Source organism: Moschus berezovskii, chromosome 9 (genome assembly GCF_049115385.1).
Source record: "Moschus berezovskii isolate FMDL1 chromosome 9, NW_MosBer_1.0, whole genome shotgun sequence".
Taxonomy (NCBI): Eukaryota; Metazoa; Chordata; class Mammalia; order Artiodactyla; family Moschidae; genus Moschus; species Moschus berezovskii.
In genome coordinates this window covers 51,171,901-51,195,458 of record NC_142468.1, presented here as the reverse complement: position 1 = coordinate 51,195,458, position 23,558 = coordinate 51,171,901, and the positions used below count along the sequence as shown (strand labels likewise).

The following is a 23,558-nucleotide window of genomic DNA, read 5'->3' as shown; positions in this document are numbered from 1 at the left end:
GCTCCAGAAGCCAACAAGCACATCAGTTACAGAAGACGGCAGAAGAGTCGCAAAGACCAGTCCCCAGAACGAGAAGCCCAGCAATTTCCACAACCATCAAGCATAGGAACAAGTCTTATGCACTAAGAGCCTCTGAACACATCGCCACACGACAAATAAGACTAGTAAGAACGAAATGGTAAACTGTATTTCATGTCTAGGTTTTAGTAGTTCAGGGAAATGTGTTCCTATTGAAATTTTAAGCAAAAAGCTAAACATTTAGTCTTACCACTTGAAAAAATAAACTTTGAAATTCAGGAAAATGAACTAGTGTAAAATATCTAATTACCCAAAATGTTCTACAAGTAATCTATTGGCTTGGCCCAAAAGTCCGTTCCTTGTTTTCCATATCTTACAGAAGACCCGAACAAACGTTTTGGCCAACTCAATATGTTTAGGCTGTATTTAATGAACAAAACTTATGAATTCTGGTTTTTATTTTTTAAACCCACTGGATTAAATATCCATTAATATTGAAAGTAATTCCCACAAACATCCAAATTGAACTTGAGAACTTTACCTTAGTCCAGCAATCCACAACAGAACGATTCCATACACTCTGCTTTTACAAGAAAGGCAAGAGATCTCTACTGATTGACTCTGTACCTCCTTTTTTTTTTTTTTCCTATTTGTCACCCAAAGGATTTTTATTGGCAACAAAAATCAACCCTGGGTCTTTAAGAGTTTTAAGCACAGTTCAAAGAAAGAGGTTCTACTTTTCAAAAAACTAACGAACCAACATTTCAGCCAATAATGCAAATTATTCAAATACAGAACTATACTTAGGATTCTGATTAGATTCCATGTTGAACATCAACAAACCGCTAGATTTGATGCATTTGAAGGAAACAGGACAACTGTTATAAATAAGGACGGTATGCACCAAGTATTCTCCATTCAGAGTGTTGTTTTCTGTGTGTGAGTGTTCAGGTGAGCTGAAACAATAGACGTTTGTGAGCTTTCAAAACTGTGCAAACAATTTGCCAGTTTAATTAACTTCCATTCACACCACAAGTCCAGTATTTCACAGGCTCAGTTACTAGGTGTGAAATAAGACTTAATTTCAAACATCCTGCACGTACATTATATGGCTGCCAGGTGGGTTACACGGCTCTCACGAGACTCAAGTCCACTCTTGAAGCGTGCAGCACTTCCCAGCAACGCAGGGGCTAGGCATGGCAGGTACACAATAAACGCTGGCTTCCTTTCCCCTTTCCTCCTCACTCCAAATATAATAGAAAAATGGCAGTGTGACGCATGCTTACAATACCACTAAGACTATTCCTGGGCCTTCCATTCACTGCTCTCCTATTTCATTACAAGGCACCCAAAATTCCCCCTTTAACAGAACCTTACTTGCACCAAAACAACTCCAGCTGTGTGTTTAGCACACATACATATAAGTAGTGGAAAATAAAAAGGAAATACACCTCAAAGTGGTAATCGTGTATCTTAACAGGAGAACTGGAAACAGCTTTTAATTTTTATCTTATACATTTCTGTATTTTCCAAATGTTTTACAATAAGCATCTGCTGATTCAAAACTATCTGACACAACACAGTCCCACTACATACTCCCCAGAATGATCAACATGAAGATGACACACAACACCAAGTGTTGACAGTGGAGCCACTGAAACTCACTCACTGCCAGGCGGGAGTGTCAGCTGGTACAACCACTTTGGGATCAACAACAGCTCCACATATATGAAGACCCAGCGACTCCACTCTTAGATATACACCTAAAGAAAGTGACACTATCAATAACAGCCAAGCACTATAAACAACTCAAAAGTCCATCAACAGCAGATATATCAGTTATCAAGGAATAGTAAGACAATGAAATACACAATGAAAATTTAGCAATGTATTTAACAATGAGAAAGAACAGATTATTGCTATATGCACATCCATTGATGAATTCCAGATACAGTGTTGAATGAAAAAAGCCAGACACTAAAAGAGTACATACTATATGAATATGATCCCATTTTTATGAAGTTCAAGAACAGTCAAATTTACCTATGGTGATAGAAACTGGATACCGTTGATCTTTGTGGAAAAACAATGACGGGGAGGAAGCAAGAGAAAACTTCTGGAAGATAGTAAACATTTTTCATATCTGTGCTTCCTACTTTAAAAAAAGAAGAAGAAATTGGATTTGCACCATAGCTCTAACTGCTTACTAGCTGGGTGTTGTTCAGTTGCTCAGTCATGTCCGACTCTCCTGCGACCCCATCGGCTGTCCATGGGATTTCCCAAGCAAGAATACCAGAGTGGGTTACCATTTCCTTTTCCGGGGGATCTTTCCAACCCAGGGATCAAACTCGGGTCTTCTGCATTGGCTGGCAGATTCCTTACCACTGACCACCAATGAAGCTCACTAGCTGTGTGGCCTTGAGCAAATTTCTTAACTTCTCCAAGTTTCAGTTTCTAAACTGTAAACGGGATGAGAATTAAACAAGGCGATGCACTTAGTGTTTAACACAGTCACCAGCACAAGGCAAGTGCACAGTACATAACAACAGAAGCTGGACAAACATCCCCTAGGTCTTACTATGCACTGGCGGGCATCGCGCTTCCTCTCCCAGTCCTGTTCTTATATACAACCCAAGGCCAGAAGGGCAGGCTGTGAGCTAGGCTTTCAGAAATGGTTTGTGCAGGACATCAACCACAAGCACTGGTCCTGAGGAGGAGGAGGAATCACTAGTTATGTTGCTGCTGAGGTCTCAAAGGAAACGAACCGGCAGGAGGCACACATGAGGATTAATCACAGACTACTGGAAAGAAAAATGGATTTAGTTTCTGAAAGTAGTAGCTGCTTTCTGCAGGGGGAGAAAGTTATTCCAGTGGAATAACTCATTTTAAATTGAGGAGTCATCTGGGAACTGGAAGAGCTCATCTTTCTTTCCTAAGGAAAGAGAAGAGACAAGTCACTCTCTGTTGAAGGATTTTCTATGTTGACTGGCTAAATTTACTGCCCTTTAATATATTTCAGATTTACAACTAAAATAATTTTTAAAGTATAGGCCTGCTGTATAAAAGTAATTTAAAATGTTGGTCATGAAGCAAGAGACTCAGATTATACAAGACAGTTTTAGTGAAATGAAACACTATAAACGGAGAATAGTCTACAATTTAGAAGATCAACCAAGATTAGGAATGACTCAACATATCATGCAGAGAAAGAAATGACATCCCACTCCAGTACTCTTGCCTGGAAAATCCCATGGACAGAGGAGCCTGGTAGCCACCATGGGGTCACTAAGAGTAGGACACGACTGAGTGACTTCACTTTCACTTTTCACTTTCATGCATTGGAGAAGAAAATGGCAACCCACTCCAGTGTTCGTGTCTGGAGAATTCCAGGGATGGGGCAGCCTTGTGGGCTGCCGTCTATGGGGTCGCACAGAGTCGGACACGACTGAAGCGACTTAGCAGCAGCAGCAACATATCATGAATTTTAGCTTCCATTAACTTCTATTTTGCTTTCAACTAAGGAAAGTGAGCGCACCTGTATCTTGACTGAGCCCCCATCACTTTCTAGCTCTACCACCTCAGGCAAGTTACTTAATCTCTCTGTGCCTCATTTTCCTCAACTGGAAAATGGGATAATAATCAGGTTATTAAAAGGAGTAAATGAGTTAATAGATATTAAGTGCATAAAAGCCCCAGGCAATACCAAGTGCTATAAAAGTGTTCCTACCATCACTTCTTAATCTTCAGATGAAGAGACAAAATTCATCTAAAATTGTGAAACTTAATCACAGACTGTGCAGATATAGGATAGACTGTCTAATATCCAGAGGAAGCTGTGTACTAAGATCATGTCAAGTAAATATGAAAATTCATGGTTTGTATGTGCACACACGCGCGTGCAAACACCCAACCCTTCCAAACTCCTCCTCCTTCTCACAAGTAATTTCAGTCCCTCTAGAACAGAATGTGCCAATGATCCCAAGTTCTTCTGATCCCAAGATAATCCCAACAAAGGTGTGAAATGTTACTCTTCTTCCGAACATTTCCAAGGGCCCATTAAAAGCACACACACTGAAAAGGCGTGTTTGCCTTTCACATTTCAAAAACTGGAATCTTTCCATAGCACACTTGAACAGCTGAGTGGATGATATTCAAACATGGACTCTTTTCAACCTGTAGCAGAGGAGACCTACTAAAACCTTACATTTTCCTCCAATTGTGAGCACAGAAAGTTTTTCATTTTGTTCCAAAGGAAATGATCTTAACACAGCTCAATGATATCATCATTGTCTGAACCGAGTCGGCATCCGGTGGCCATGACAGGACTAAATGCTAAAACCCAAGGGTATAAAAGTTAAAAGCTGCTCAGTGGAAATGTCAGTTACAACATTCATTCTTTGATTTGCAAGAATCAAACACAGAGACAGAGAACCCTCAAGCAAGGGAATTATGAAGAGTATCCAGCACAACATAAGGGTAGCACTTGACTTCCCCTCCCCCTACCTCTCCCAACAAAAAGCCTTTCAATAGCCACAGTATTCTGCTTTTCTAAGTGGAAGAGAACTGTGCTTGAAAAGATTACTACATATAACGCACTTCACCAGTAGGCACATTTACACCTTTCTACCAACACTAGCCAGTCAGATCCGAAACCCCTATCTCACTACCTGTGGTTTTTCTCTATTATCAGAGTGACGTACGTAAGGCAACAATTTTCTTTTTCTATCTTTTTAATTTATTTTTAATTGGAGGATAATTGCTTTACAGTGTTGCATTAGTTTCTGCTGTACAACAACATGAATCAGCCTTAAGTATACATATATCCCTTCTTTCTTGAGCCTCCTTCCCACTGAGAGCACTTTTCCAATTCACTAGTCAAGGGTATCAAAAAATTTCATTTTGCTTAAAAAATAACTGTTCGTTCTGTATGTCACAGACTTTAGGACACCCAGACAGCTCTCCACTGAAGCCACAGACACAGCCAACAGGGGTGACTGTGACACCTATCTATGCTCTACCTTTAGTTGAAAAACCTTGTTCAGCTTTATTATCCAGAACTTGGCACATCAGCCTTCAGTATGAGACAGATAAGGAGGAGAAAGTTGCATACTCAGGTTGATTCCTAGCAATGAATTACATTCTGGGAGCTCAAGGGAAAAGCAGGTAATGGCAGCCATATTTTATTTGCAAAATAAAAATCCCAGCAGGGTCTACTTTCTTGCTGATGTGAGTTGCCTGGTTAGGTTTTGGCATTTCATAAAGTTGCTTTGGGTCTTGATCGAAACAGTCGTCCTTCAAATACGTATTTGACTCTACTATGTGTAAGACACTATGCCAGGTGCCAAGGGAGATTAAAAAATGACCTTATTTCATTCCCGAACTCTTTACTTTCTACAACCTCCCTTCGCACCGAACAGAGACAAATGGCACTTCCATCCCCTCACAACCATATTTAGGGCCCTTGTTTTACTCTCCTTAAGCCTCTGTGAATACTTAGAGAACAACTATTGTTTTATTATTATGAAGGTTAACTCATACTGCTTTTTTATAAAATACAAACAGTCAAGGGGGGCATGAAATGAAAATTTCCTTTCCAACCATGCCACCAACCCCACAGCCCAGAAATACGCACATTTCTTAGGATTTTTTCCAGAGATTTACATTTGCAAACCAAGAATTGAGACTTTTTTTTTTAATGGGATCTTAAACTAATGTGCACGTTTTTTAAGAAAAAAAAAGTCTGTTTCATGAATTTTTCTGTATCAGTACTCACAGATTTGCCCAATTCCATAATGTGCTTATCTGGCATTTAACCAGTCCCTTTGAAAGGCATTTAGGTTATTTCTACTGTTACTCTATTACAATGCTGCAGTGACTATCTTTGCATGTTTGCCAGCACACTTTCACAGGTATATTCGTAAGATAAACTACTAACTGTAGCAGGAATGTGTATAGACTTTTTAGTTTTGAAAGCTAATGTTAGAAAAAAAGAGAGATAAAGAAAGGGAAGGAGGGAGGGAAAGAGAGAGGGAAGCAAGGAAGGAGAGAGGGCTGGAAGGAGGAAGGAAGGGGAAGAGAGAGAAGATAGACGCTGTGGCCAACACCAGGGGCCACCTGCTCACAGCAACTGCCTTTCCTTCTGGCCAGCAAACCAGTGCCTACCTGCTTTGAGAAAGCTGGGCCCTAAGACTGGTCTAAGCAAGTGATGGGAGCCTCCTCTCTCCATGCCAGTCATCAGATGAGATGTGGGCATCTGGCCCAGTTTTGCCAATGGGGCCCAGGAGAGGTTCTGCGGGTGGGGCTCCCAGCAAAGGTTTTCTCTGGTTTCCTCTCTTCCTGCATCTGGACACCACACATCACCTGTGTACGAGGATATGGTGGCTGGGAACACAAGGAGCCAAGCTGGAGGTCAAATGTCAAACACTGAGGCTGGCAAAGAGGAAACTTAGCTGAGCCTTTCATTAACGAACCCCCAAAACTGTGCTAACTTTGGACTTGTTTACATGCGATAATAAAGATCCTTACGATTTAAACCACTTTTAACTGAGTTTTGTTTACTTGCAAGTGAAAGTATTCCCACTGCCCAGCTGTTCTCTAAAAAGAAGCCCACTGGACTTACAATCCCACCCAGGGCACATATGAAAGCACCTGTCCCCTCACAGCCTTGGCTTCACCGGGGTTTAGTCCCCATGTGTTCTCAGGGTATTTTCTCTTAATGGCCAGAGTGCTTTCTTCCTCGGAGAGTCTAGTAGCTCTTTCCCCAAATAAGGGCACACTGCAAAAAGGTGACCCGAAGACAGCCAGTATTTCATTCTGCTTCATCTGTGACACAGCACTGAGACACAGGCTCACCTGCTCCTTCAGAAGAGCAGACACTGTCACCCTGGGCCGTACGTTCTCCAGTGCCTTAGAGTCACACCTGACTCTGCTAGGCTGGGACAGTCACCAGGGTGTGGAAGGACAGCCCAAGCCTGGAACCTGGATGACCTAGTTCAGATCTGCTACTTATGAGCTGGCTGCCTGAAGAGATGTCACCCAACCTCCCATTCCACATTCTTTGAATGTAAAAGGAGGGTACCTTAAACTAGGGCCCAGGGTCCTTATTGGGATAAGATGGGGACAGGGCGTGTGACGGTGACAGACTGTCACAGACTATTAGAGTCAGGAGTGAGGCTGATCCCCGCAGATCTATGCTGAGAGGGGGCCAGGCCAAGGGCAGACGGATTGCCTGTCTCCAGCCCTCTCGGCTCTCCCTGTCGCTCTTGCCATCTGTGGGCAGCCTGTCAGGCCAGGACTAATAACCAGAAGAAAACCCAACCACTTCCACTCCACCCGCAGATAAGCTGAGCTCCCAGGAGCAGCATCACGGTCAGTGAAAGTGAGGCGACATTCAGCCGAGAGTCCGTGCCTGCCAGGGTCACTCACAGGGATTACTAAGGCTCAGACTGGCACCTGGGCAAAGCGTGTATGATTCTGAGCAAACTTCCGAAAGGTTAGTTTGGCCCATGCTTTTCTCATCCCTCTCATTCACTCTTGATCATTGCGATGGATTCAATCACTGTTTTCTGCACTCCACTCCCCTACCTAATGGGGTCATATGTCCCTCTTCTGTGCCATGTGACTTTGCAGTACTTCCCATGAGAATGGCCTGAGTATACTTCTCCACTGCACTGATGTTGGGCTTGGCCATGTGATTTGTGTTGACTAATGGTTATGAGCCAAAGCCTCAAGAGGCATCATGCATTTCCACCTGCCCTCTTAGGCTACTGCCATTTGCCATAAGGTGAGCATACCCTGCTGCTAAGGCTGCTGCTAAGTCACTTCAGTCGTGTCTGACTCTGTGCGACCCCATAGACGGAAGCCCACCAGGCTCCCCCGTCCCTGGGATTCTCCAGGCAAGAACACTGGAGTGGGTTGCCATTTCCTTCTCCAGCATACCCTAGGCCCCAGAATAAGCACATGTGGAATAGACTCAAAGCCAAATGATCAACTAAGTAGAAAAATAAATCCCTGTGGTTGTAAGGCACTGAGATCAGGGATTGTTATGCAGCAACATCATATAGTAACCTAATACAAACATCTTAAGAGCAAATATAATGGTAAGTTTGCCTGGCACCAAGTAATCAAGCAATAATAAAATATTTGTTCTTATTTTAAGGAGATTTTAATTCATTCATCATTCATACATGTACAGAGAACTCCTACACGTAAGGCACCACAGTAGCCTCACAAGAAGCTGAGCATAATGAAAAATAACGAAAGTAATCATTCCTACAAGTATCTTTTTAGTGTAGCAAATCCCCAAGCTTCCTAAATTCTACTGGAGGAGAGCAGTCCATGCTGACAAAGCTTCTGTTCATTTCATTCATTCCTTCACTGCCCTGGGTTACATCACAGGAGGGATGAAATTCAGTATCTATGTATTTAAGGATCTGATCCTCATACTTATATTAATGGTGAAATCTACTTCCTTCTATAAATATATTCTTAAAGACAGAAACTAGAAACTCTTTTGTAAAGAACTTGAATTATTTTTAATGAACTCCTTTGTTCTATTAATCTTCATTTATTCACTCCACATATGTTTACTGAGCACCTATGATACTCCAGACAGATGATTGGTACCTGTGCTAGGAAGCAACGCACACAATTCCTAGCCCCAACCCCTGGCTGCCAAGGTGTACCACTGACCACAAAAGAATTATTTAAAATTATGGTTGACAGCTCCATGTAGTATCTAAAAAAATTTTTTTAATAAAAATAAAAAAAAATTCCTATAGTTTAACTCCAATGCCTTCTTTCAATTTTACTTTTAAAAGAATTCTAGGGACTTTCCTTCAATCCAGTGGTTAAGACTTCACCTTCCATTCCAGGTGTGCAAGACTGATCTCTGGTCAGGGAGATAAGATCCCACATGCCTCGCAGCCAAAAACATAAAAAACAATAGAAGCAATACTGCAACAAATTCAATAAAGACTTTAAAAAATAATAAACAGAAGAATTCCACCCCACCTGCAAATGTGGTGACTTCACCATCTTTCCTCTTCTTTTATCGAGGACAGAGAAGATGGGTGTCAACCGCACTCCTCACATTCACTGCCACACACAGAGGTGTGGGGGACTCAACATTTAATAACCTTTGGCATGAAGTCTTCAAAGGTCTTTCGGAAATCTAAATGAATTGCATCCACTGGTTTGCCCTTCTCCCCACATTTATTTTCTCCCTCAAAGAATGTAACAGGTTCATCAGGCATGATTTCCCCATCCGCACATCATGATTTTTTGAAGGGTCCTGTGATCTCACCCTCTCCCATGGATTGCACAAGCCTGCTGGGCATGGAGGTGAATTAGCTCTGAAAAGAAGAAGCATTCCCTGATTCTAAGTGGGAGTCACAAAAGGGAAGCGTCAGAGTAATAAGACCATACATGCATATCCCTCTCTATGCAGACCTGTTCCAAGCACTCTATGCAGATTCACTCATACAACACAGAACCCCAGAGGCAGGAGTGGACCTGAGCAGTCCAGGGACAGATTCCAGGCCCTGCAGCCTCTGCAAATCCCAACATGTGCCAGCGACCCTGGGCTTCCCTACCAGCCTGTCCTCAGCCAGCTCGATGACGATCCCCAGGAAAGAAGCAGAGAGGGAAGGCCATCCTAGAGATGTCCTTTATTTCAAGACACAGCTTTTCCCTGGACACTCCTCTGGGATAAATTCTAGTGTTTCCCACAAAAGGAGCTCGTAAGCCCCCCCTAAAGCTGCCAACATCCAGCTTCCTCTAGGCAGGGCCTGCTCACCACTCCAAAAACAAAGCAAAAAGAAGAGCCTCCTCTGTAGTGAAGGGCCACGGCCATAACCAGGAATGCCCTGAAGCCTGGCTGGAGGCCTTGCCTGAAGGGCCCGGCCTCTCAGGGCCCTGAGCTGCTCTCCTAAATGCTTCAATCTCTTCTTACTGAAGCCCCCACCCTGTTACTAAGCTCAGAAGTGCAGGAAAGGTGAGGGGTTGGTGGGGGACAGGCGTTGACACACCATCTCCTTTCACTCTAGTCTCTCTCCAGGAGCTAGTTTTACATCTCTATGGGGCTTCGGGCTTCACTAAAATCTTCCATCTTGGGTGGCTGAACCGGTGGGGGAGGAGAGAATCCAGATTGTCTGGGTCAATGACACGCTACAAATCTGGCCCAGGGCCGCCACCTGGAAATCTAAAGCGAAGGATATTATTAAAGTCACAGGTTAAAGATCCCTCACTCCACAGCTCCTCATTTAGAAGCCTGCAGTGGCATTAAATGTAAACACTTCCCCAGAAAGCTTTAAAACAGAGGGAGGTTTTTATTAAATGACTTAATTGAGGGCCACTTCTCATGTGGCAAGCTTTTTACTGGGAGGAAGAAAAAGACCTGGTGGGGGTTTTCCAGACACTTGTTTCTTTAAATCTGCCATGCTGTCCTGGGGAAATGAAGCACCACCTGGGGCTGGTGTGTGCCCTGGCTGCTAATTCTTCAGCAGAAATAAAAAATAATAAGACCTAGTCCCTAGCAGCATGGAGAACTCAGCATGACAGTGTTAATTCCAAAATTCATTTCAAGGGTCATTAGAATCACTGGACAGAAAAAGTAGGAAAATTAAGGCTGGCCTAAAAGGACCCAAATTAACGAAGAAAGATATTCTAAAGCTTGAAATAAGGACATGATGTGGTAGAACAGGTCGGATGAAACTGAGGCTTGGGTCACTCTACAAAGACACCAAATAAAAGGAAAGAAGAGTTGAGGCTCACTACAGTGCATAGATGGACCCGGAAAACATGATGCTGAGCGAAAGAAGCCAGGGCAAAAAGGCCACATGTTGTATGATCCTATTTAAGGTAGCCAGGTAGGCAGTTTCACGGAGACAAAAAGTAGACTGGTGGTGCCTGGGCCTGCGGGGAGATAGGAACGTGAAATGACAGCTTACTGGGTACAGGGTTTCCCTCTCGGGTGATGAAAAAGCCCTGGAGTTAGTGGTGGTGGTTGCACAATGCTGTGAATGCACTGAATGTCGCTGACCTGAACACTTTAAACTGGCTAAAATGGTCAGTTATATACTGTATGAGTTTTACCATAACAAAACAGAAAACAACAGGAATCTCAGAAAAACCCTCTTTCAGATCCTAACCCAGGAGCAATCACCTCCTCACCTGAGTGCAAATACATAAGCAAAGTAATAAATAATATTACTTTACTAATAACTCATTTCTTGAGCTGAAATTCCCAAGTACGCTAAGCACTTCTGAAGATTACAGCACGTCCCCCACACCTGTCTTTAGGTAGGTGGTGTTATCATTAGCCTGATGCTACAGGTGAGGAAACCAAAGCACAAGGAGGTCCAGGAGCTTGCCCCAGGGTCAGCAGGCAAACAGGGGAAAAGCCAAAGGATGAACCCAGAGGAAGCACAGCAGGGAGCTTACACCCAAACTCAGAGTCAGAATCGTACGCTCTGCCACCGGAATGCTTTCTGGGCCTGGTTTCCCACTTTGCCCACAATACTGACATCCCTTGGTTGTTGAGCCGTAATCCCTTTTCAGTGGCATTTCCTAAGTGGCCACTTATGCACCAAGTTCTCTGGAAAAACCACATTCAAAATCACATGTCTGTAGAACTACTTCACTTGGACAGAGTTATCTTCATGTATTCTGATTTATTCTCTTAGTCCTTGGAACAATGTGGTAAAACAGGAGGGCGATGCAATTACCTGTCCTTTCCTGGGGAAAAAAGCAACCTGCCGAGGGTCTGTAGTTGACCTCGGGCCACACGGTGGGTGCAGGCGCCTGGCTTCTACTCCGTGCCCCACGCTGTTGTCTTCCTGAGGAGCCAGGTTTAACTACTCTGAGACTTTTAGGAATATTTTTTTTTAAACATATAAGTTATGTATATGTAAATCTGTATGTATATTTATACATAAATAGATGCATACAATTACAAATGAAGTTAAGGAGCAGTTTAATGGAGAGAAAAGCAGCTCTTCCTACATTTCGGGGGCACCTGTGGGGTAACCCAGAAGCACCCACAAAAAGTTGAATTCCATTCCCTCCACCCCACTTAAGAAAGCAGGACTCTCTGCCTCTGGTCAACAGCTCTCTTTGGTAAGAGATGTTAAAAGCTACCACCGGGGTTTAGAGATGCCACCCTCCCAGGGCTCTCAGACCCCCACTGCTGACTTTTAGGACTGGATAAGTCTTTATGGGGCTTCCCTAGTGGCTCAGATGGTAAAGAATCCACCTGCAATGCAGGAGACTGGGGTTTGAGACCTGGGTTGGGAAGATCCACTGGAGAAGGAAATAGCAACTGCTTGGAGAATTCCATGGACAGAGGAGCTGATGGGATACAGTCCATGGGGTTGCAAAGAGTCAGGTACGACTAACAACTAACACAGAAGTATTTACTGGGGGGCTGTCCTGCACATTGTAAGGAATTTAGCAGCAACCCTGGCCTCTACCTCCTAGATGCCAGTAGCCACCACTACCCCCAGGTCGTGACAACCAGGATGTCTCTAGATACTGCCAAATGCATTTGAGAGCCACTGTACTATGTCAGAGAGATGTGGCCCTCACAGACCTACAAGGTAAGAGTTATATGCCCATCTTACAGATGAGGTAACAGCCGTAAAATGAATGAGGAACCTGCCCAGAACACCACCCTCCTTGCGAGGGACAATGTGACTTCCAAGTCAAGCAGGTGAGACACCCTTTACACTCTCACCCTACAGTAGGCAGACAGAACGCGAAAACCAGAGGTGGATCTATCTTCTACCAGCTTGTGTATTGAAAATATTAAAACTATGCTTTGCCCTAGGAAAATGGACATGGGCTTGAATGCTCCCAGCTCCAAAGAAAATACACTCTGCTTGCAAGAACAGTCTCAGCAATGCCTGGAAGGTTGAAGGGCCTCCTTGACTCACAAAGTAATCCGCATGGGGGTAGGCATGCCCTTTGAATAATAAATGCTTTAAGCATGAACACAAACAGCATTATCTCTGATCATGAGAGCCTGAAACACTTTTAAAATATGCTTTTATCAAGAATTCCCCGATTATTTTGGTGAAACAGCCCCCCCACCGGCCACATTCTCACTCTTCTTCCGTTCCATTCCGTTCAGTCACTCAGTCGTGTCCGACTCTTTGCGACCCCGTGGACTGTAGCCTACCAGGCTTCTCCGTCCATGGGATTCTCCAGGCAAGAATACTGGAGTGGGTTACCATTTCCTTCTCCATCTCACTCTTCTTAGCCCTCATCTATTTTTCTGTTTAGAAACCACTGATACTGGTAGAGAGACATGAAATATAAGACGTCACGTTTCAATGGGCTGAGTGACATCCATCCCTCCTCCTACAATACTTTATCGAGCATCTATTTCCTGCTACACACAGGGATGCAAGGTCAGTCAAGAGATCCCTCCTCTTTGCATATTTGTTTACAGGGCTTTTTTGGGGGGCAGGAGGGTGCTTCCTCCAACATGTTGGCAAAGGGCACTGACCGTGTCCCAATTGCTGAGATAAAGGTATCTGCAGGCAGTCAACAGTCTGTGAAGAAATGAATGAGCGGTGACTTGAGGGGATGAATGAAGAGGCTGTGCAGTAACCGGAGAAGCAAAGCTCAGGGCCAGGAGAGTTTGAACCCCTGATCCAACCACTTGGCAGATGCACAAATCTGACAAGTGACCCAGTTTCTCATGGCCTCTCTTCCCTCACCTGTAAAGTGGGTTTATGATAGCATCCATCCCACAGAGTTAGGCTGAACACTCTCAGACAGGGCTGGAGGGAGAGGCTCTAGAAGCATTTACTATTATTATGCAAATCACTGATTTGGGCAGTCCTCCTGAGAAGTCCGGGCTTCCCAAGTGGCACAGTGGTAAAGAACCCACCTGCAATGCAGAAGGAAGAAACTCAGATTTGATCCCTAAGTCGGGAAGATCCCCAGGAGGAAGGAGGAGGAAATGGCAACCCACTCCAGTATTCTTGCCTGGAGAATCCCAAGGACGGGGGAGCCTGGTGGGCTGTTGTCTACGGGGTCGCACAGAGTCGGACACGACTGAAGCAACTCAGCAGCAGCAGCTGCCTGACATCCAGGACAATGGGCTCATTGCAGTTATCCAGATTCTTAGCGAGAGGTGGTGGTACCCTGAGCAGACCAGACCTGACAAACTAGGCTCCAATCTTCCCTTCTTCCCTATTTCCCCTCTCCCTCTAACCTTACACTTCCTTCTACCACCACCACCACCACCACCAAAAAAAAACAGCTTACAGGTGGCTCAGGGCAATGGAGACGAGCTAGGGCTGAGCTGGTCTGACTATAGGACAAAGGTGCTCAAGTCCCAACCCTGAAGTCAGAAAAAATCTTAAATTTGGTAAACTCCAGCTAGCCTTTTGCAAACTGCTGCTGCTTCTAAGTCGCTTCAGTCGTGTTCGACTCTGTGCGACCCCACAGACGGCAGCCCACCAGGCTGCCCCGTCCCTGGGATTCTCCAGGCAAGAAAACTGGAGAGGGCTGCCATTTCCTTCTCCAACCTTTGCAAACTACTCTCTCTTATCTCCTTCCTTCCATTCTTTCTCTATCAGTTCCTCTCCAACTCCAAAAGCTTTTACTGTAATCACCACTCTCAGTAAACTTTCCAGGTTTTTGATATTTGACGAGGGCAAGGAGAGAGGCTAATCAACTTTTCAGTTGCTGCTGTGGAATTCTGAGTAAGTCACTGTTTTAATAAGGACGATAAAAATCTCATAGGCAAAAATAGTGGCAAAGCAATTTTTTTTGTTGTTTACAAAAAGCTATCTGTAATACAGCTAAAACAAAGCTCAAGAATATAGATTAGTTCATAGGATATCCTAGAACCTCTTCATAACTTTGAAAACTGGACCATTTCTTTTCCGTCTGAAATAAAATCAAAACAGGACAGCCGTTATAGCAGCTCAAACTCTGAACTGGAATCTGCAAACCCCAGAACTCACCAGGTCCCTCACCTGGAAAAAAACGGGACCAACAATACAAACATTGCTGGATCTGTGGAAGGAGTATTAGTCTCAGGGTCCTCTTCCCTGAATGGACTCCAATCTGCAAGGGAAAACAGAGTGCCTGTTTCACAGGCAGCAAAATTCGGGGCAAGAAAGTCGGGGGGGGGGGGCGGTGGTCAGAGGTAAAACTCAAAAGAATCACTGAAGCCAAAACTAGAAAATCTGAATAATTTTGCCTCAGTCCTCTGGAAAAAGAGATAAGCAATAATGAAAAAATATAAATAATAAAGGAGCTTTATAGACTTAAGAAAACTACAAAGTTAACAGCCTAAGCCATTATATACTCTACCAAAGGCAAGCAAAAAGTCCTGTGTTTGGCACCAAGGGATAGAATCTGCCCTATAAACAAGAGACTACGGGCAGGCTGGCTGGAATATTCCACCTTCACAACCAATGCTCTGTGCTCTAATCCCAAACACTAAATCCAAGACGACCCTCTCCACCTAACCAATCCTTCTTAGGGTGAAATAAAAAGCTAGAGCCCACTGCAGTAATGGACACTCACACAGTAACCCTGTTTGCAACTCACCTTTCCTGATTACAGCTCCACGCACCTCTAAAACCTTCTCACCTATAATTTTAAAAGCTTGAGGTAATTACAATGCAGCAAGGTTTTGTTTTTGTTGCGAGTACCACATAAACAGGAATTGAATGTCCACAGCTTCATTTTGCTCCAGAATGTTCAACACTGAATTTTGTTTTTAATCTCTTACCTAACAACCAATTATCTCCAGAAATTCAAAGGTTTGCAGAACTTGAAGAAATGTGGAGATGACGTCCCTCTAACCCAGGATTTGGGATCCATTCAGAGCATTTCTAAACAGCCTAATCTATCCTCTCCATTTAAAAAGCCAGAAAAAATAGAATTTCATAAAATTTCCCTTGAGATGACAAGACTTCAGTGATTTTCAGTCTAATATTACACATCGTCTCGTAGAGGAAAACAGTAAATCAATCCAGATCGAAGGGGACTGTGGTGTTAGAAAAACAAAGCACAGGAAACATAATTTCTCAGTCAGTTCTGCTTTAGAGGCTCAAGGAGCAGTGAAAAGGCTCAGCTTTGAATTCAGGCAAACAGGGTGCTCTCGAGCCTCAGCTCTACCATGTCTTCCGAGCATCTTAGCTCCCCGGGATCTTTTTGGGCCTCAGTTTCCTCATCTGTAAAATGAGGGTGCTGCCACCTCCCTCTCGGGAACATACGGGTTTTAGAGACAGAGCCCAAGGGCCCAGCTGGCTACCTGACATGTGAAAGGCAGTCAGTCAACAAATGTGACTCCTCTTCAACCCTGGGGTTATTAGCCCCGTGGGTCAGCAGTTTGGAAATCACTTTCCCAAAGGGAACACTGTGAAGTCATTTCCTGTCCGTCCCAAGAAATAGAAGCTAGAGGAACAAGAGCATGATAAAGAACCAACATCCACACGATGGCCAGAGCCATAGACAAGAAGCAAACCACCTGCTCGCAAAGTACTAGGCTGGCCAAAAAGTTCCTTCGAGTTTTTCTGTAACGTCTTACAATGGCTGCTGTACACTCCTTCCAGCTCTGTGCACAGAAGTGGCCTCTGCTCACCAAGCTTAGGCTGCCAGTTACCAACACGCCAAAAATGGATCCAGTCACATTCTCCACCAGCTTCACCACCCCAGATCATGTCCCCACACTGCTTAACTAAGTACTCCTTAAGGAAATCTCATCCACCAGAATCATGCCTCCTCTTTCTTCACTTCCCCTTGGCATGACCTGTGTACAATCCCTTCCCTCTAGTCCATCAGAAAGTATCTGAAATTGGTTAAACTTGACGTAGGGACTTAACATAGCTTAAACCTAAGAAAAACTTTTCTTATGCCTGCTGTGCTAGTGAATTGAGAAGTATCTATCTATCCTGGTGGTGTCAGCCACCAGGGTACCCAGCTGCCCCCAAAGTTCTTCACACTTATCGTGAGGGTAAGAGTTCCCAGCTCACTATCAACCCTGGTTTACATCTCCCCCAAATTTCAAGCTCCATAAGTCATGGACTGTACCCTGTTTACCTAGCACCCAGCGAGCACTACAGAGCTATGCCAAGAGTGGGGACCTTATATGAACTACATTTGTTAAAAGAGTGAATAAAGCAATGAAACAAAAACAAAAATTTGATATGAAATTTAAGATGACGCTCTCTCTCCCCCAGGGATATTGGTTTAGGAACAGAAGACAGTGGCTAAGGAAAAAGGGAAAGGGGAGTTGGACGGGGATGATTGACTAAAAACTCCAATAAACTCCCCCATGTGAAAACCAGAAATACTGGTGCTGGTCCCATCAAATCCCCTTTTTATTTTTTTTCCACTTTCAGGATTTTCACAGCATAGTTTGATTCTTGATAACAGCAATGTCATGTGACAGAATAAAGTTAAGTACATGGCTTCCCTGGTGGCTCAGAGGTTAAAGCTTCTGCCTCCAATGTGGGAGACCCGGGTTCGATCCCTGGGTCGGGAAGATCCCCTGGAGAAGGAAACGGTAACCCACTCCAGTATTCTTGCCTGGAGAATCCCATGGACGGAGAAGCCTGGTAGGCTACAGTCCACGGGGTCGCATAGAGTCGGACACGACTGAGCGACGGAACAGAACAGAACAGAACAGAACTTGGACATTCAGGGGAAATTACCCAATTTTAAATTTCCCTTGAACTTTGTTTTTCTTCTCTGATGCCAACCTCTCAGCCATTTCACCGCCCTTTAGTGCCAGGATCAGAGGAAGAAAAGAAAGAAAAAGCACAAAATCAGTTGCATTTTTTTTAAAAGCATCAATGGCATCTCTTAGATAAATGGGTTGGGGTTGGGCGGGGGCGGGGGGGGGGGAGTTGAGGAAGTTAAGGAGGCCATTAAATTCTTTAACGACCTCCTACCCCATGGCACAAGCAAATTAACTGCCCCTATTTGAAGGGAAAAGAAAAAAGAAGTTAATAGGGCAATCTATTCCGAACACAAATCAAAGATCACTCTTCCGAAATGACACATATGCTTTCTCTAAATAAAGAAGACCCTCCCAAACTCTTTCTTCACTTACTTTCTTCTAATCTCTAGAATATTATAGCTGCTACTCCAAAGGGAGAAATGTTTACATAAATCTGTTTAGGTCCATATTTACATATACTTTTTCTTTTTTTCCAGAATGTACCATTATAGTCACAGTTTATTGCTGTTCAGATGCAATTTTTCAGACACTAAGAGTGCAACAGTATCCTCAAATGAACATACCCACCCCACTCACCCCCCGCCCCACAAATGGAGACAAGATTAGTAAGTTAAACCAGTCAATAACATGGCTTCATTTTGTTGGCCTGGTCCAAAAAACAAAAAACTCAACAGCAGGAAAACACTTTCCATATGGTCTTCTTCCCCCAAAGGTTGAGGTTTCGGGTCAGGGGCCACCCTGTGAGACTATGCACTCCACATAACCTCTATTCTCAAGACAAGACAATTAAGCCGGCTGCCACAGCATCCCCACTTGCAGCAACTGAACAGTGACAGGAGCAGAGCATGGTAGTGGAAGAAGGTGGGGAAAAGAGAAAAAACAATGCTACGGTTTGTATGTTTCAAAATGAATGCTCTTTTGACTCACATTAGGAAACTAGAACACAAACTTTCCCCCAGCTCTGGAGGGCATTATCTTAAAAGGATGTCACACCACTACAAACACAAATGTAATATAGAGGGACAGTGCCTAAGAAAAAAATAAAATCCACTGGTTTGTGGCCAGGTCACAGACAGGTGGGAATCTCATACAAACATCATACTTAGGTACCACAGTAAATTAACCAAGATCCCAGGAGACTGTCACAACAACAAACACATTTTAAGAAAACATATGATCAAATTCAGTCAATGTATACATATATTCAGTATTTCCTTAGTCCTATTTCCCTATCATTTTTACAATCATTCGACAAGTGGTGAAGGTCTCACCTCAGATGTATCATGCTACTGTAGGCACCAATTTTCTAACTCAGATATTATTCTATCAACAAGAAATATACACTGTGTTATTACTTACATCTGCTGGGCTTAATCACATACTGGGAATAAACCCAATCTACACAATGAAGCCTAACACACATATTAACACCATATCAAATACAAAATACAGATCTTGCGTTCTTAAAAGATTTCCCCACATTTATGTAGAATCATTATCTGTGCCAGAGGATCTCCAAAAGCTGACAGATTCTTAAATTATGTTTCCTCCTTTTAATCTGAAATCCTTTCCAAACAGGACAAGTCAAACTATCACTTAGTTTCCCTGAATAAGACAACCCTACTGACTCTTGCAAGGACTTCATGACTTTAATCGCTACACTCCCATCTCCTTGGCAGAAAGTGCACTAGCAGTATTTTCTGTTAACAGAGGGGCAGAAGCAAAGGGAACTCCAGAAAAAGGCACCATCTGCAGTTTAAAGTCGGAAAGCACCAGCCCACAGGCTCTTCAGGTAGAGGGGTGGTTTACAGAAGACGGAATCAAGAGCAGCTGAGAAGAGCTCCTCTAGTAGTGCAAAAAGCACGCCCCCAAAGCACATTAGAATCACCTGGCGCTTTAAACGCCATTGTTCAGGCTGCACCCCAGCTCTGGATCTCTAGAGCTGGGAGGGAGGCACCGCAATTTTTCAACTCTCCAGATGTGCAGCCAACTTTGAGAACCAATACCTCAAAGAATTCCCAATGTGTTTTGAACAGTGCGTTGCGAGCAGCGTTGGAAAGGTACAGCAGCCTTGGGGTGAAGGGGTATACACCGAGTAAACATACAAAGTTTTAAAAATCCTGTGTAACTTAACTCCAGCATGACAGCCAAGCACCTGTGAAGAGGCCAAACAGTGATGCAACTTGGAAAAGTCCCTTGGAAAGCTAGGATGTGTGCTATACGCCAGGCGGGGGCTTTCAGGACGACCTGCCTAGACCGGGAACTCCAAGGAGAAGACGCCCACCCGCCCTTTCTTTTCCAGGGATGGTTGGGACCAGCACGCCCCGAAATAAAGGGAAAACAGGGTCGGACAGGGACAGAGGTGCTCGTTTGGGTCCGGAAGGAACCCTAGCTCATTCGCAGCTGTCACTCAAGACCGAGGGTCGAGGCAGGGGGTGCTAAGGCTGCCAGGCGCCCTTCGCTGCATGGCGGTTCCAGAGACTCTCCCTCGCCCGGGGCCCCAACGCGGGTCCCCCAGGAACCCGACCGTCTGTGCTGCACGCCTCCCAGCCAGGCGCGCGCGCGGGAGCCTGAAGCGCACCTTCCAGCCCCAGGGGAGACGCTGCACAAACTGCGCGGCGCGGGGCTCCGACGGCGGACCCGAGCCCCTCAGGGTTCCGCCGCCCACGGCGACACCTCGGCCCCTGATCCCCGCACCCGCTCTCGGCTCACTTACCGCTGCCTACCCGGTCCCGCTCCCGCCGCCTCCAGCAGAGCCCGGCTCGAGTGCGGAGTCCGCGGCGCCGCCTAGAGGCCGGGCGAGCCCGGGCCCCGCCCCCGGGGAGGAGGGGCCGGCGCCCCCTGGCCCGATTCCGGCCCGGCCCGGCCCGCCCTCTGCAGCCGCCTGGCGCGGTTCCCCTTGATCCGCCCGGGTCCTCGGGATACGTCTCCCCGCACCCCGACACCGCCCCTCCTCGGCTCGGCATGGGACGCGCCCGCCCCTCCGCCGGCACCTCTTCCCCACCCCACCCCGTCGGGCCTCACACTCCTCTCCAGCAACGCTTTCTCCTCACCCTTCCCCAGATCGGAATGTCCCCCCACCTCCCTTCCGCCTTCCCCCGTGCTTTTCGCCTGGAGCCTCGGCACTTCCAAATTCCTGGGAGTCTTGCCTGTTTCGCACCCCCGATTCCCCTCTGTCCCTTGCCCACGGCCCCTTTTCTCCCTACCCTTCCAGGCAGCTTTTTTTCGCCGACCTAGACAGAAACTTTAGTGTATAACTTTTCTCCTACCACAACCAAAGCTACAAGTATTTACTGAGCACCTATTAAGTCTAGAAATACTGATGGAGAGGTCGCCAAGAATAAATGTCCGTCCCTGTTAGAGAGGCCGGGAAGTGAGATGCCCAAGGCCACACAGCTGATGGCAGTAGAACTGGGATTAACAGTCAGATTTCTGGTGCATTGTTGAGGCCCGTTCCATGGGAAACTGCAGAATAACGCTAACCAGCTGTGGGAGTTTGAGCAAAAAAGTTTTCTCATCTGTGAAGTAGGAGGAGGATACCCACTCCACCATGTTGTGATAATGGAATAGCACATCACCTGTGTGTAATAAGTAATGTATGCTGACACATGGAATGAAATAGAGACTTTAAAATTCAATAATTTAAAGTAATAAAAAAAAACTTTAAAAGTAATAGTGAATGCAAGAAATACTTGCAAATCATATCTGATAAGGAATCAACATAAAATATATAAATAATCCATACAACTCTAGAAAAAATACAATCTGATTTTAAAATGGGCAGAGAATCTGAATAGACATTTTTCCGTAGAAGATGTACAGATGGTCAACAGGTAGGTGAAAAGGTACTCAACATCACCAACCATCAGGAAAATGCAAATCAAAACCACAATGAGTTATCACCTCACACCTGTTCAGAATAGGTGTGAAAAGGTTAAGAGGTAACAAGTATAGGTAAGGATATGGGGATGTACGTTGGTGCCACCACTATGAAAAACAGTATGGAGATTCCCCCTAAGTTAAAAATTGAACTACCATAAAATCCAACAATCCCACTTCTGGGTATTTATTCAAAGAAAATGAAAACACTAACTTGAAAGATTTATGTACCCCCAATGTCACTGCAGAATTATTTACAGTATCCAAGCTGTGGAAGGAACCTGAATGTCCTTGATGGATGAATGGCTAAAGAAAATGTGGTTTAAACATACAATGGAGTATCATTCAACTGTAAAAAGAGAAGGAAATCCTGACATTTGCAGTGACATAAATGGACTTTGAGGGCATTATGCTGCTGCTACTGCTACTGCTGCTAAGTCACTTCAGTCGTGTCCGACTCTGTGTGACCCCATAGACGGAAGCCCACCAGGCTCCCCCTTCCCTGGGATTCTCCAGGCAAGAACACTGGAGTGGGTTGCCATTTCCTTCTCCATGAGGGCATTATGCTAAATGAAATTAAGACAGAGAAAAACAAACACTGTATGGTTTCTCTAATATGTGAATCTAAAAAACAAACTAAAAAGCAAGCTCATATATACAGAGAACCAATTGGTGGTTACTGGGTGGCAGAACTGAGGAGTGGTTGAAAAGGATGAAGGGCGTAAAAGGAATAAAAAGTACAAACTTTCAGTCATAAAATAAGTCATGGGATGTAATGTAGAGCATGATGACTATAGTTAACAATACTGGATTACATATTTGAGCACCAAAGAACTGATGTTTTTGAAATGTGGTGTTGGAGAAGGCTCTTGAGAGTCTCTTGGACTGCAAGATCAAACCAGTCCATCCTAAAGGAAATCAACCCTGAATATTCATCGGAAGGACTGATGCTGAAGCTCCAATACTTTGGCCACCTGATGCAAAGAGCAAACTCATTGGAAAAGACCCTGATGCTGGGAAAGACTGAAGGCCAGAGGAGAAAGGGATGACAGAGGACCAGATGGTTGGATGGCATCACCGACTCGATGGACATGAGTTTGAGCAAGTTCCGGGAGATGATGAAGGACAGGAAAGACTGACGTGCTGCATGCAGTCCATGGGGTCACAAAGAGTCAGACGTGAATGAGCAACTGAACAAAAACAGCATAGCTGAAAGCTGCTTAGAGATTAGATCCTAAAAGTTTTCATCACAAGGGAAAAAAACTTTTGTAACTAGATGTTAACTAGACTTATTTTGGTGACAATATTGCAATATATACAAATATCGAATCATTATATTGTATACCAGAAACTAATGAAGTGCCATAGGTCAATTATTCCTCAATAAATAAATAAATATTTAAAGTAATATTGATGGGGTGGTGGGGAGATTTGGAGTCTACTTATCCAAAGGAAGCAGCCATGGTCAAAAGAGTCTTTTTGGAGAAAGTGGGGAGTTGTGCTATGCTAGAAATCATGGATCCAGGTGCGGGTGAGTCTAGGAAGACACTTGTGTGGATGGGGTGTGTGAACACTGTTCAGAGTGTGGTCCAGCTTTTCCCAAATGGAGGCTGCCTGCTGGGGGTCACTGGATGAATACTAGGTAGGGTGATGGGGCCAGATGGCGGAAAAGGCACCCAATACCAAAGTGAGGGGTCTCAAGTTACCCACACAGTACTTGGACATCTCAAAATGTTTGGATTGGAACTTGCATCCAACAGAGGGTACTTAGATGACCCTGGGAACTTGGGATGGCAGACACCTGCAGCCCAGGAACCAGACAAGTGATGGGGGCAGTTGCAGCAGGGAGGGATAGGAAAGAAAAAATTTCCAGAGAAGACCCTGAGAACTTGGGGAGCAAGTGTGTGCAGTGGGAGAGTGGAAAGGGCAAACACAAAGCTGAGGTTTCCAG

At 44.7% G+C, this 23,558-nt stretch overlaps 1 protein-coding gene across 3 annotated transcripts in view; it reads right to left on the bottom strand.

The window, feature by feature from the left end:
• CGNL1 (cingulin like 1) overlaps positions 1–20,552 on the bottom strand; it is a 176,272-nt gene extending 155,720 nt beyond the window's left edge. For 2 of the 3 annotated variants that reach the window (XM_055435541.2, XM_088839648.1), the window contains exon 1: positions 20,445–20,552. The gene's annotated coding sequence lies outside the window, so the exon portion shown is untranslated. Of the gene's footprint in view, positions 1–1,683; positions 1,782–20,444 lie in introns of those variants that run through there. The other variant, XM_055435540.2, reaches the window with a different exon arrangement.
• Between the last annotated feature and the right edge of the window lie 3,006 nt (positions 20,553–23,558).